The sequence below is a fragment of the Dendrobates tinctorius genome, unplaced genomic scaffold (assembly GCF_039654945.1).
Source record: "Dendrobates tinctorius isolate UK_male_01 unplaced genomic scaffold, ASM3965494v1 ptg000117l, whole genome shotgun sequence".
In the NCBI taxonomy this organism is placed as follows: domain Eukaryota; kingdom Metazoa; phylum Chordata; class Amphibia; order Anura; family Dendrobatidae; genus Dendrobates; species Dendrobates tinctorius.
Window position 1 is genome coordinate 8,388,759 of NW_027361785.1, and position 13,477 is coordinate 8,402,235.

Genomic DNA, 13,477 nt, shown 5'->3' on the forward strand with positions numbered 1-13,477 from the left:
TCTGAACTTCGCATCCTGTAATGGCCTGCTGCCACTCTGGAGGTCAGATATCAGCACAGTGCTTAGTGTTACGCAGAGCGGCCTATTGATAGTAGCAAGTGACTCATTGGCTTGTGCACATATACTGTATCACATGGAAAATCAGTTCTTTTACCTTACAAAAATGCCAGTTATATAGTTGACCCATTTGTGGTGCATTAAAACTCTCACATTGACCTTGTTTCTTATTCCCACACACGCAGGCTGTCACAGACAATTGCTCTGCGAGTTTTAAAGAAACTAGACTACTCAGGCTTTGCCGTCATAATGGGACAATGTCCTTATTTTATTCATTGATGACAATTCCTGTCACACGTGACTCGATGTTTGAGGTTCTTCTAGTGTGTGACAGCTTGGAGTCTGGTGCTGGTGTCTTCATACGGTATTCCTAAGTGATTTGGAACTATTTTTTGGAGTATGTATTTTTTATTGTCATACTCTCTATTCCCTCTATACGAATTTTGCCAAAAACAGGCCCTGAAAGATGTGCTTTGGAAATTATTTTTTTCCAGTCTGAAAATCTTACGTCTTCCTTTGCCTTCAGCGGAACCAAGGTCGATCTTAAAGAGCTGTCTCTGTGGATTTGTTCACACGTTCAGTATTAGGTGAGTTTTTCCCTCAGTATTTGTAAGTCAAAACCAGGAGTGGGTGAGAAATACAGAAGTGGTGACGTGTTTCTATTATACTTTTCCTCTGATTGTTCATCTCTTGCTTTTGGCTTACAGATACTGAGGTAAAATACTGACCAAATACGGAGGTAAAAACTCACCAAGTACTCAACGTGTGAATGTCACCTTACATAGATGGCCATTTACGTGAACGGCAGTCATGCAATACTACATTTCTCTCTTTTAGTAACTCCTGCATAGGAAAAATGCAGCTAGCCTTTTCTTCAAAATGCAAAAAGATCCTGTTTGACAGGAGTGCTTATGAGAAAACCCAAGGCTATGTGCCCACGTTGCAGAAATGCTGCGGAATTGTCCGCAGCATTTCTGCAACTCCCTGACGCGAGTAAGGCTACTTTCACACTAGTGTCATGTGAAGTATGGATGCGTCGTGTTTTGGCGGCCGCGACGCACACAAAAACGTTACATGACACTTTTTTTGTGCGTCATGTCCGCCATTTTCAACCGCGCATGCACGGCCGAAACTCCTCCCCCTCCTCCCTGGACATTACAATGGGGCAGCGGATGCGTTGAAATACTGCATCCGCTGCCCCCGTTGTGCAAATCTTTCACAACGTGCGTCGGTACGTCGGCCCGACGCATTGCGACGGGCCCGTACCGACGCTAGTGTGAAAGTAGCCTTAAACACATGCCGAATTCGCATGCGTTTTCCCGCAAAACACAAGTGTTTTGCAAGCGTTTTTAACTTGCAGAATGCTAGCACTTTTCCAAGCGATTTGAAGCATCGCTTGGAAAAGTGATTGACAGGTTGGTCACACTTGTCAAGCATAGTGCTTGACAAGTGTGACCAACTTTTTACTACTGATGCTGCCTGTGCAGCATCAATAGTAAAAGATAGAATGTTAAAAATATTAAAAAAATAAAAATAGAGATATACTTACCCTCTGTTGGCCCCCGGAGTCCTCAGAGGTGCTGCCGGAAAGTTCTGTTCCCAGGAATGCCTTGCGACAATGACCTCTGATGATGTAGCGGTCACGCCACCGCTACGTCATCAGAGGTCATTCGCGCAATGTATCCCTGGGAACAGAAGTTGCTGGCAGCACCGCTGAGGGCCGGGAAGACTACGGAGGCCAACAGAGGGTAAGTATATTCCAATTTTTTATTTTAATTCTATTTTTTACAGGAATATGGTACCCAGGGCACATGAAGCACTCATTTTATGCATGGTGGGCATAGCCACATGTGTAAAGTGGGCGTTTGAATGCAATCCTATGGCGGCGGAATCGCCGCGATTCCGCAAAATTAATGGACATGCTGCGGATTTTTCTGCTATGTGATTCCGCCGTGGAAAAATCCACAGCATTAGCACAGCAACTGCGGAATCCCATAGGATTGCATGGGAATGCGTTTTGTTAGCTTTAAGCGTTTTCGCAGTGGCAAAAATGTGGCGGAAAGGGTACCTTGAGTATCGTGAAATCCCGCGATAGTCAAGATGGCGTCGCCGGAAGAACATGTCGCCGGCGTGGACGACGTCGGTATCCAAAATGGCGTCGGCGAAATCTCGCGAGTTTTCGCCGACGTCATTTTGGATCCCGACGTCGTCCTCGCCGGCGACATGTTCTTGCGGCGATGCCATCCAAAATAGCGTCGCCGCAGGAACATGTCGCCGACGTGGATGCCGTCGGCGAAATCTCGCAAGATTTCACCGACGCCATTTTGGATCCCGACGTCCTCCACACCGGCGACATGTTCTTGCGGCGACGCCATCTTGACTATCGCGGGATTTCGCCGATCCAAAATGGCGTCGCCGCAAGAACATGTCGCCGGCGTGGAGGACGTCTGCATCCAGGATGGCGCCGGTGGAAGAAGATGTCGGGGATCGTGGATCAGCGGCGATGACGGCGTGAGTATGAGAGACGGAGTGAGAGAAAGGGTCGTATGTGGAGTGAAAGAGTGAGTGGAGATGGTGAAAGGTGAGAGGACTGTGTGTGTTGAGGGTTAACATGGAAAGAGGTGTGCGGTGACGTCACCGGTTACAACTGGACGGAAGTTGTTACAACCGGAAGTTGCTTAGGGCATTTATTATTATAGATATTCCATCTACATGATAAGAAACCAAGAGATAAATTACTCCAAACACATCAATTACTTCGTTACCTTTTTTATCTTTCAATTTTATAATTTTTGCCCTAAAATGCAAGGTAAAAAAATACATAAAAAGCTCAGCCATTGTACAAAACATTTATTTGTACAAATAAGACGTTTTCATAGTAGTCTCATTGTATTTTTCCACAAACAGATGACGTGTTACACAAATAAGCCATAGAAAACCCTTTGAAGTACTAAAATCCATCAAATATACAAAAATAAAATAATGCATAGGAAATTAAGGTACAAAACTCTTATTAGCAATTGATTACTTCCGATAGAATTAAACATATTAGTTAACACATATACATTATAATAAGACTACACCAGCCTAAGGATATATTATAACGACAAGCACTACAATTTCTGGTATACCGTCACATATTACAAAACCAAATGTAGAAACAAATTAGCATCACATTTGTAACATTACAGAATTTTGTATTCAAATGATTGTACAACGAATACCTGTATCCTCCATACGTGAAGATGTAAGAAGAGGTCACTACTGCAGCGCTCACCCCAATACAGGAGTTGGTGTCACTAGAATGACACATGTAATGTACAGATCAGAAGAACACTGTTAATTGACGCCAATGTAGAAATTCACAGTACTTCTTTAGACTCAGAAATTTGGGGAAACATAATTCTAATGTGAAAATAAGCTAGACAGGAATATAATATGGCGCCACCTAATAAACTGGATTTGATGTTACCAATATACTGTATGATACTTTGTGGAAGGCACTGCTAATTCCACCTATGGTAAAGCTGCCCATATCATTAAATGCCAAATTACAATTTACTGAAATTCACGTCTGTAAAAATATAGGGCTCAGGTTTTTTTTTTTCTTTTAAAAGAAAAGAAAATAGAAGGCATTTTTTACAGTTTGGTACACAGTAGGTGATTAAGTTAAGTGTAATTTGACCTGGTATAGTGACAATATATTTAGGTCTTCACTATGTAACTAAGGCATGGGTTATACTTCTTAGGGTTCATTCCCGCTTGTGATCCATCGGACGAGTGCAATCTGATAAAAAAAACAGATTGTACTCGGCCCAATCTTCCTCTATGGGGCAGCACACACCTGCAATTATGCTGATTCAGCATGCAAAAACAATCGCACCATGCTGCAATTGCACCCGAGAATCGGATCGCACACACCTGTATAATTTTATGGGTGCGTGTGAAACATCGCCCTGCAATCGGATATCACCAGAGTGCAATGCGGGTCCCGACGATGCCGGCAGCAGGGGAGATGGAGAAATTACTTTCTCCATCTCCTCAGCACCTGTGCTGGCATTCTCTCATGTGAGAGGGTCAGAGTACATGGCACTGACACTCAGATCACATTCACAACACAGCAGGAGCTGAGGATGACTAGCATATCGCATCCAGTGCTCTCGCATGAGGGACTCATCGGCTGCCATACGCTACTGGGACCATGGCCTTAAGAGTATGTGCACATAGCATCCTTTTAAGGCAGGTACTGCCTAGAATCCACCTGATAAAGTAAAAATAATGAATCTATGCACAATAGTGATGAGTGAATGTGCTCAGATAACCTCTTATCCGAGCATGCTCAGGTGTTATATGAGTATCTTGGGCGTGCTGGTATATTATGTTAGAGTCCCCGCGGCTGCATAATTTGTGGCTGAAAGAGCCTGAAAACATGGGGATTCCCTAACAAACATGCAATCCCCACAACTGTTGAGGCGGTTGAACAGCCTCAAATTATGCAGCGGCGTGGACTCGAACATAATATGCGAGCACTCCCAAAATACTTGGATAACAACCGAGCATGCTCAGATAAGACGTTATCTGAGAACGTTGGCTCATCACTAATGCACAATAATGTAACAATATCAAAATGACTTGCTGTGCATATGTTCTGTCTTTTCAAAAAGTAGAGACCTAGCCATTCTGCATACTAGCCGCCACTATGTCAAATATTTAAAGAAAACAAAAAAAAAAACCACAAGATGGCAACGGCTTCAAAAATGTCAAAAGATGCCGAAGAAGTTTTCAGGGAAAAAAAGCCAGCATTTTCCTGAAGCATTTTCTTTAAAAACTCAGCTGGTGGGTACACTGAGGTCTATAAGACATCATGTGCACTTACTCTTAGGTCGAGTTCAGGAGGCTAAGAGGAGGTACACAAAGTCCTTTCAGTAACATATAATGTTCTGTGGAATGCAATTTATGGGGTTACTCCCTGTTCCGTAGAAGCAAGTCTTTTTGAGGAAAATTCCATGGTGGCTCAGTGGTTAGCACGGTTGCTCTGCAGTGCTTGGGTTCTGAGTTCAAATCCCACCAATCACAACATCTGCAAGGAGTTTGTATGTTCTCCCCGTGTTTGCGTGGGTTTCCTCCGGGTTCTCCGGTTTCCTCCCACACTCCAAAGACATATTGATAGGGAATCTATATAGTGAGCCCCAATGGGGACAATCCTGATAATGTCTGCAAAGTGCTGTGGAATTAATGGCCCTATATAAGTAAAATAATAAATGCCCTAAGCAACTTCCGGTTGTAACAACTTCCGTCCAGTTGTAACCAGTGACGTCACCGCACACCTCTTTCCATGTTAGCCCTCAACACACACACTCCACTCACCTTTCACCATCTCCACTCACTCTTTCACTCCACATACGACCCTTTCTCTCACTCCGTCTCTCATACTCACGCCGTCATCGCCGCTGATCCACGATCCCCGACATCTTCTTCCGCCAGCGCCATCCTGGATCCAGACGTCCTCCACGCCGGCGACATGTTCTTGCGGCGACGCCATTTTGGATCGGCGAAATCCCGCGATAGTCAAGATGGCGTCGCAGCAAAGAACATGTCGCCGGCGAGGACGACGTCGGGATCCAAAATGGCGTCGGCGAAAACTCGCGAGATGTCGCCGACGCCATTTTGGATCCCGACGTCGTCCACGCCATCTTGACTATCGCGGGATTTCACGATACTCAAGATGGCGTCGCCGCAAGAACATGTCGCCGGCGTGGACAACGTCTGGATCCAGGATGGCGCCGGCGGAAGAAGATGTCGGGGATCGTGGAGCAGCGGCGATGACGGCGTGAGTATGAGAGACGGAGTGAGAGAAGGGGTCGTATGTGGAGTGAAAGAGTGAGTGGAGATGGTGAAAGGTGAGATGAGTGTGTGTTGAGGAGTGTGTGTGTTGAGGGTTAACATGGCAAGAGGTGTGATGCTATCGCACCCTCCCAATGCGATAGCATCGGGCCATAATCTAGTAAGTAAAATAAATACCATCATCCAAGAAAAAAACCTACTTATACCTCTGTATGAAATCAAAATTACTCTGAGGCATGGTATGGCTCTTAGAGATGTCAAGTCAAAGGCAGACATAGCATTGGTGAATCAGGTACAACCGCACCAAGGCCAAGAAGTAAGGGGTCCCACTATCATCTCCAAAGCAGATGGAATTATGCTTTATGAGGCACTATTGAACTGCAAAGGGCCCATATATTGTTCTTGCACAGGGGCCCTCTTCTGTCTGTGTTCACCCCTGTCCCATATTAAAAGTCTATACAAATTGCAGGTTGTGTCCATGAGCCCTTAGGCTGTGTGCACACGCTGCGGATTTTGCTGCGGTTCCGCAGCGGTTTTGGCCGCTGCGGACCCGCAGCAGTTTTTGCTGCGGTGTACAGTACAATGATTCCCTATGGGAATCAAAAACCGCAGTGCAGACGGTGCGGAATTTTCCGCGCGGATTATCTGCGGTTTTCAATCCGCAGAAAGAATTGACATGTCAATTCTTTCTGCGGATTCTCCTGCGGTTTGCCATCTCCTCCATTGAGGAGATGAAAAACCGCAGGGCAAAACCGCAGAGCAATCCGCAGGTAAAACCGCAGGTCTTTTGACCTGCGGTTTCACCTGCGGATTGTACAAAATCCGCGCGGATGAATCCGCACCTTTTCCGCAGCGTGTGCACACAGCCTAAGGCTGTGTGCACACGCTGCGGATTCCGCTGCGGATTAAGCCGCACGGATTTTGCAAAAACCGCAGATAATCCGCAGGTCCAAAGACCTGCGGATTATCTGCGGTTTTGCCTGCGGTTTGGTCCTGCGGATTCACTATCTCCACAATGGTGGAGATAGGAACCCGCAGCGGTTTCCGCAGAAAGAATTGACATGCAATTCATTCTGCGGATTCAAAACCGCAGCAAATCCGCGCGGTTTTTTCCGCAGCGTCGGCACAGCGTTTTTTGTTTTACCATTCAAATGAATGGTACTGTACACCGCAGCTAAAACTGCTGCGTGTCCGCAGCGGCCAAAACCGCTGCGGAAACGCAGCGGAATCCGCAGCGTGTGCACACAGCCTTAGAGGAAGGGTCTTGTAGTGATGTTTTTTACCTACGCTATGCCAATATTTACAATGACTAAAAAACTGGAATATTATGGCTTTATATATTTCTTTTTGCACACAGTGTGAAACAAAGCTAGATTTATGTTATGTATTGTTTGTCAGTTTATCTTTATTTTTAGGTAGATAATATATAATATATCCGTATATTCATTTTTTAAAAATTGACCTCTTTAAAGATCGTTAATGGCATTGAAGTGGCAATAAAAACTAATTTGTTTATGTAACAATATTATTTAAGGGGTTGTGTCAGAATTACAACATATACAGTACCTATAGGTGATAATAATAAGTGTAATAAGTTGTAATAATAGCTGTAAGTTGTAATAAGGTGATACAGGGAACAAACCATTTTGTTGCAGTTGGATATTACAAAGCCCATATTTATGACCTTAATATAATAAATAAATCTTTCATAAAAATGCACACAGAACGTTGATACTCATTTTTTGGTTATTTTTGGTCAATGTTATTATTATTATTATTATTTATTGTTATAGCGCCATTTATTCCATGGCGCTTTACATGTGAGGGGGGTATACATAAAAACAAGTACAATAGTCTTAAACAATACAAGTCATAACTGGTACAGGAGGAGAGAGGACCCTGCCCGCGAGGGCTCACAATCTTCAAGGGATGGGTGATAATACAGTAGGCGAGGGTAGAGCTGGTCGTGCAGCGGTTTGGTCGATCGGTGGTTACTGCAGGTTATAGGCTTGTCGGAAGAGGTGGGTCTTCAGGCTCTTTTTGAAGGTTTCGATGGTAGGTGAGAGTCTGATATGTTGTGGTAGAGAGTTCCAGAGTAGGGGAGATGCGCGAGAGAAATCTTGTATGCGATTGTGGGAAGAGGAGATAAGAGGGGAGTAGAGAAGGAGATCTTGTGAGGATCGGAGGTTGCGTGCAGGAAAGTACCGGGAGACGAGGTCACAGATGTATGGAGGAGACAAGTTGTGGATGGCTTTGTATGTCATGGTTAGGGTTTTGTAATGGAGTCTCTGGGCAATTGGGAGCCAGTGAAGGGATTGACAGAGGGGAGAAGCTGGGGAATAGCGGGGGGACAGGTGGATTAGTCGGGCAGCAGAGTTTAGAATAGATTGGAGGGGTGCGAGAGTGTTTGAGGGGAGGCCGCAGAGCATGAGGTTGCAGTAGTCAAGGCGAGAGATGATGAGGGCATGGACTAGGGTTTTTGCAGATTCTTGGGTGAGGAATGAACGGATGCGTGAAATATTTTTGAGTTGAAGTCGGCAGGAAGTGGAAAGGGTTTGGATATGTGGTTTGAAGGAGAGATCAGCATCAAGGATTACTCCGAGGCAGCGAGCTTGTGGGACTGGGGAGAGTGGGCAGTCATTTACTGTAATTGATAGGTTCGTAGGGGGGGTCACGTGAGATGGGGGAAAGATGATGAATTCTGTTTTGTCCATGTTGAGTTTCAGATATCTAGTGGAGAAGAAGGATGAAATAGTGGACAGACATTGAGGGATTCTGGTTAGTAGGGAGGTGATATCTGGTCCAGAGATGTAGATCTGTGTGTCATCAGCATAAAGATGATACTGAAAGCCATGAGATTCTATGAGCTGTCCCAGGCCAAAGGTGTAAATAGAGAACAGCAGGGGCCCTAGGACTGAACCTTGTGGGACTCCGACAGATAGGGGGCGAGGTGAGGAGGTGGTGTGTGAGTGGGAGACGCTGAATGTCCGGTCTGTTAGGTATGATGAGATCCAGGAGAGGGCCAAGTCTGTGATGCCGAGGGATGAGAGGGTCTGTAATAATAGGGAATGGTCCACTGTGTCAAAGGCAGCCGACAGGTCCAGGAGGAGGAGGACAGAGTAGTGTCGCTTGCTCTTGGCAGTTAAGAGGTCATTGGTGACCTTAGTAAGGGCAGTTTCAGTGGAGTGGTGTGACCGGAAGCCAGATTGTAAGCGGTCGAAGAGGGAGCAAGAAGAGAGATGGGAGGACAGTTCAAGGTAGACGTGTTGTTCCAGTAGCTTGGAGGCGTATGGGAGAAGTGATATAGGGCGATAGCTAGATACAGAGGATGGGTCAAGAGAGGGCTTTTTGAGGATAGGTGTGATGGAGGCATGTTTAAAGCTTGAGGGGAAAACACCAGTTGTTAGTGATAGGTTGAAGAGATGGGTTAGGGTTGGGATGAAGACTGTGGTGAGGTTTGGGATGAAGTGGGATGGGATCGGGTCGAGTGCACAGGTGGTGAGATGTGATCTTGAGAGTAGAGTGGAGAGTCGATCTTCTGTAATGGTGGAGAAGTTGGTTTTGAAGGTGGAGGGCTGGGAAGTCGGGAGGAAGGGCTCTGGGGGTTGTTGACCAAAACTGTCCCTGATGTTATCAATTTTCTGCTTGAAAAATGAGGCAAAGTCTTCAGCTGAGATGAGTGGGGAGGGAGGAGGTGCTGGGGGGCGGAGGAGAGAATTGAAGGTGTTGAATAACTGTTTAGGGTTGTGAGACAGGGAGGATATGAGAGATGAGAAGTAGGTTTGTTTAGCTGTGGCGAGTGTGGTCTTGAAAGTAGTGAGGGACTGTTTGAATGCGATGAAATGCTCGTTGGAGTGGGATCTTTTCCATCTGCGCTCAGCAGCCCTGGAAGCTCGCCTCAGCTCTTTGGTCAGGCTGGTGTGCCAGGGCTGTCTGTTGATTTTGCGAGTTTTGGTATGTGTAAGTGGGGCAGCGGATTCCAAAGCTACAGCTATTGTGGTGTTATATAGAGCGGCAGCGTCATCCGCATTGTGTAAGGAACTTATATCTGTAAGAGGGAGGAGGGATTCGGAGAATGAGTGTAGGTCAAGGTGTTTAAGATTCCTGCGAGGGTGTGAAAGTTTGTGGGGTGGGGATTGGTCAATGTAAATTATATTGTGCTCCCTAGTCCTTCTTCACAAAATGTGCTACTGTCACTAGCTTTTATGACCTTCCTGTGATTTTACAAGCCATGTAAAAAGTGTACTATAAGTGACAGCACAGGAGGTAGAATGTTTGAGCAATAACTTTTAAACTCTATCAAGACCAAGACCTTCAGATGCCTGCATGTCCACAGCAAGATTTCACCTTTAGGTATGGTACATTTGGGCATTTTTTATTTCATATTAATATTTTCTCTTTATTTGCAGCACAGATGGGGCGTTTATGTGGTGCCAAAACAGAACAGATATCTTTTTTCATTTTTTTTCATTTTCTATAAGGAAAAATACATTTCCTTTATTTTACCTTGTAATTTAATCTATTTAGCCAAATGGGCTCATTAGCTTACCTGCATACACATTTTTTTTTTTAATTTAGGCAAAAAGGGGATTGAAACATCGAGACAAAACACAATGGTCAATTATGTGGATTTGATATAACATAAATTCAGTCATATGGACACAATATTTTATGGGTCCATGACAACCAGAATAAATGGCAATCAGAAGTATTACACATTTTTATTTTCACAGGATTTTCTATTTACGGCTTATTTTAATTTATAGTATTGTGGTTTTTTTTACTGTTTTCCTCTGGGGCAAAAGAGTACTGAAAAGGACTAGGATAACATGACCTGTGTTGTTCCAGAATCCCTCTGTTTGGTAATCATATATAACTATTTTCTATCAGCATTAAAATCACTCTTACTAGTGAATTGCATATCGAGTAATGCTTGGAGGACACAGATCATGTTCTCCCAGCTTCCCACCATCTTACAGTTGGACGCATCATGACATTATAGTGTCTCATGATTTCACAGGAACAGTACAGACATCCTGAGCTCTCTGCCTAATGGTGGGATAAATCACTGATGAAATGCATTGCCTGATTATAGAAAGAACTGTGAACTTACGGCAGCACAGTTATAGCTGCACAGTCCCTTTCCATCAGCTCCCTACACTCATCTTTATCATTAGTACAGCGGGAAAATAGGAAGCTGAACAATCCTCTTTTTTCTCTAGTGTTAGCCATCACTCGTAGCTTTGTAACACCTGCAAATTTGATTTGTTTACCTTCACGTCCCTTGTCTAGATCATTTATAAAAATGTAGAACAACACTGGGGCCAGGATGGAGCCTTTTGGTACCCCACTTGAAACACTCTTCCAATTGGATGTGCAACGATTTATTACCACTTTTTGAGTACGATCACTTAGCCAGTTATGAATCCACCTAACTGTAGCCTTGTGAATCCCATACCTGGTCATTTTTTCAATAAGGATAGTATGAGATACTTTATCAAATGCTTTGCTGAAGTCGAGATATAGTATATCTACCACATTTCCCTGATCCACCCAGTCAGTGATTCCATCATAGAAGGAAATTAGATTAGTCTGTCATAACTTGTTTGCTACACACCCATGCTGGCTCTGGTTAATTACTGTGTTCTTATCCAAGTACATACATGCTGTTTAATATTTTGTTCAAAGATCTGACCTGTTATAGAAGCTGAGTGTGTCTGGGCAATCTTACTTTGTGGATGACTGTATCAAGGTCATCATATTGTGTCTAGAAGACTTAGGGGAACATTATACTGTTTGTGGGAATCTGTGGGCAGGTCACTGGGGCGTATTATACTTTGTGAGTAGTACCATAGGGTCATCATACTGTGCGTGTGTCATGTATTGTGGAGCAACTCACTGTGGAGCTATTATATACTGAATATGCTGGGCACATTTGTTAGCATCATATTTTATGGGGTGTCATGAAAGGGGTAGGTTAATGTGTGGGAACTCTAAGGGGCTTCAATAGAAGAAAAAATACTTTAAGGTCTGCAAAGTTGTGAGTTATGCTTTTCTGTGACCCCCCAACAAATATTTTTATTTTTTTGGTATAGGGTAGGGAGAACAAATTAGGAATTCTGCAACAGTATTTTGGGCCCATGCACATTCTGTATGGAAAATGGACACCACAAGGACCCAATCTTAGCTTATGTGGTCATGCACATGGACTGTTTTCATGTGATTTACAGACCAGAGTAGTGCATGTAAATAGCAAGCAGCTCCATTATATATGTATATATACACACACACATATTAATGAAAATCATACATTTTTCTTGAATTGGGGTTCAGTAGAAAATTTCAAAAAAAAAAAAAAACTAATAGTAATGGCCTGAAAAAAATTATGGAAAACACCTAAACTCACATCCTGTGCCGGATCCACTCTAGCATTGTCGGCACTCGCGTTCCCGGGATTCACATGAGGTAGTCACATCACATGAGTGCTGCGCCCAATCAGCACCGTCTTCACTGTGCCGGCCTTCGGAGGTATTGATAATCAACAGGAATTCAGGGCTGCGGCTGCTCTCTTACTTCCTCTTGATGTTTGATTTGTCCAAAGGCCGGACAGTGACACCAGCGCTGACTGTGTGTAGGGCTCATGTCTCATAACAACCTCACGTGACCCCCAGGAACACGAGAACAGCGCTGATACTGGAAGTGAGTATAGATGTTTCTTTATATTAACGGGGCCAAACATGAGGATTGAGAAGGGGTTTTCCAAGTTGTCCAAAGAGACTTCACCTGTTAGAGGGAGCACAATTCACTCCAGAATGTCTTGAAAGCCTTGAGATTTCACTGTACCCTGCACAGATTTACGACACCCTATGACAGATGAAGCAAAGTAAATTCTAGTCTCGCTTTTTTTTTTATTTGCTTTCAACCGTGGTTTCCGCATCAATAATCTTCCATGAAATACACTTTGGCCAAGATGGATGATTCAATCTGACATGGATGTACCTTGACTTTGAAGTTTACCTCTAATATATTTGGAAGTTGTTCTGGACTCTTTGGTTACCATTCGTATTATGCGTCTCTTCAATTAGGCATCGATTTTCCTGTTGCAGCCACATCCAGGGAGGTTGGCTACAGTTTACTTATGAATAATATATGCAACTGTAATACCAGAAACATCAAGGTGTTTGGTGATGGCCTTATAGTCTTTATCTTTAACATGTTTGACTATAATGTTCTTTCTAATCTCCTGAGACAACTCACTTCTTAACTTTCTTTGATCCATGTTCAGTGTGCCACAAACCATGACACCAAACAGCGCAGTGATTACTTTTCAGCCTTTAAATTGGCAGACTGGCTAATTACAAGTTTGTAGACATCTGAGATGCTAATTACGGGATGCATATTATTTTCAATGTTTTCTAATGATACCATCATTTTTGCCCAAGCCATTTTGAATAGTTTGTTCTTTTTATATTTTAAACTTTGTTGAACCATATTTCAAAAGCAATGTCTGACTGATATTTAGTAATTTTACATTAAAAACTACTGTAACCCTCAAGTTAGCTTGGTGACTGTTGTG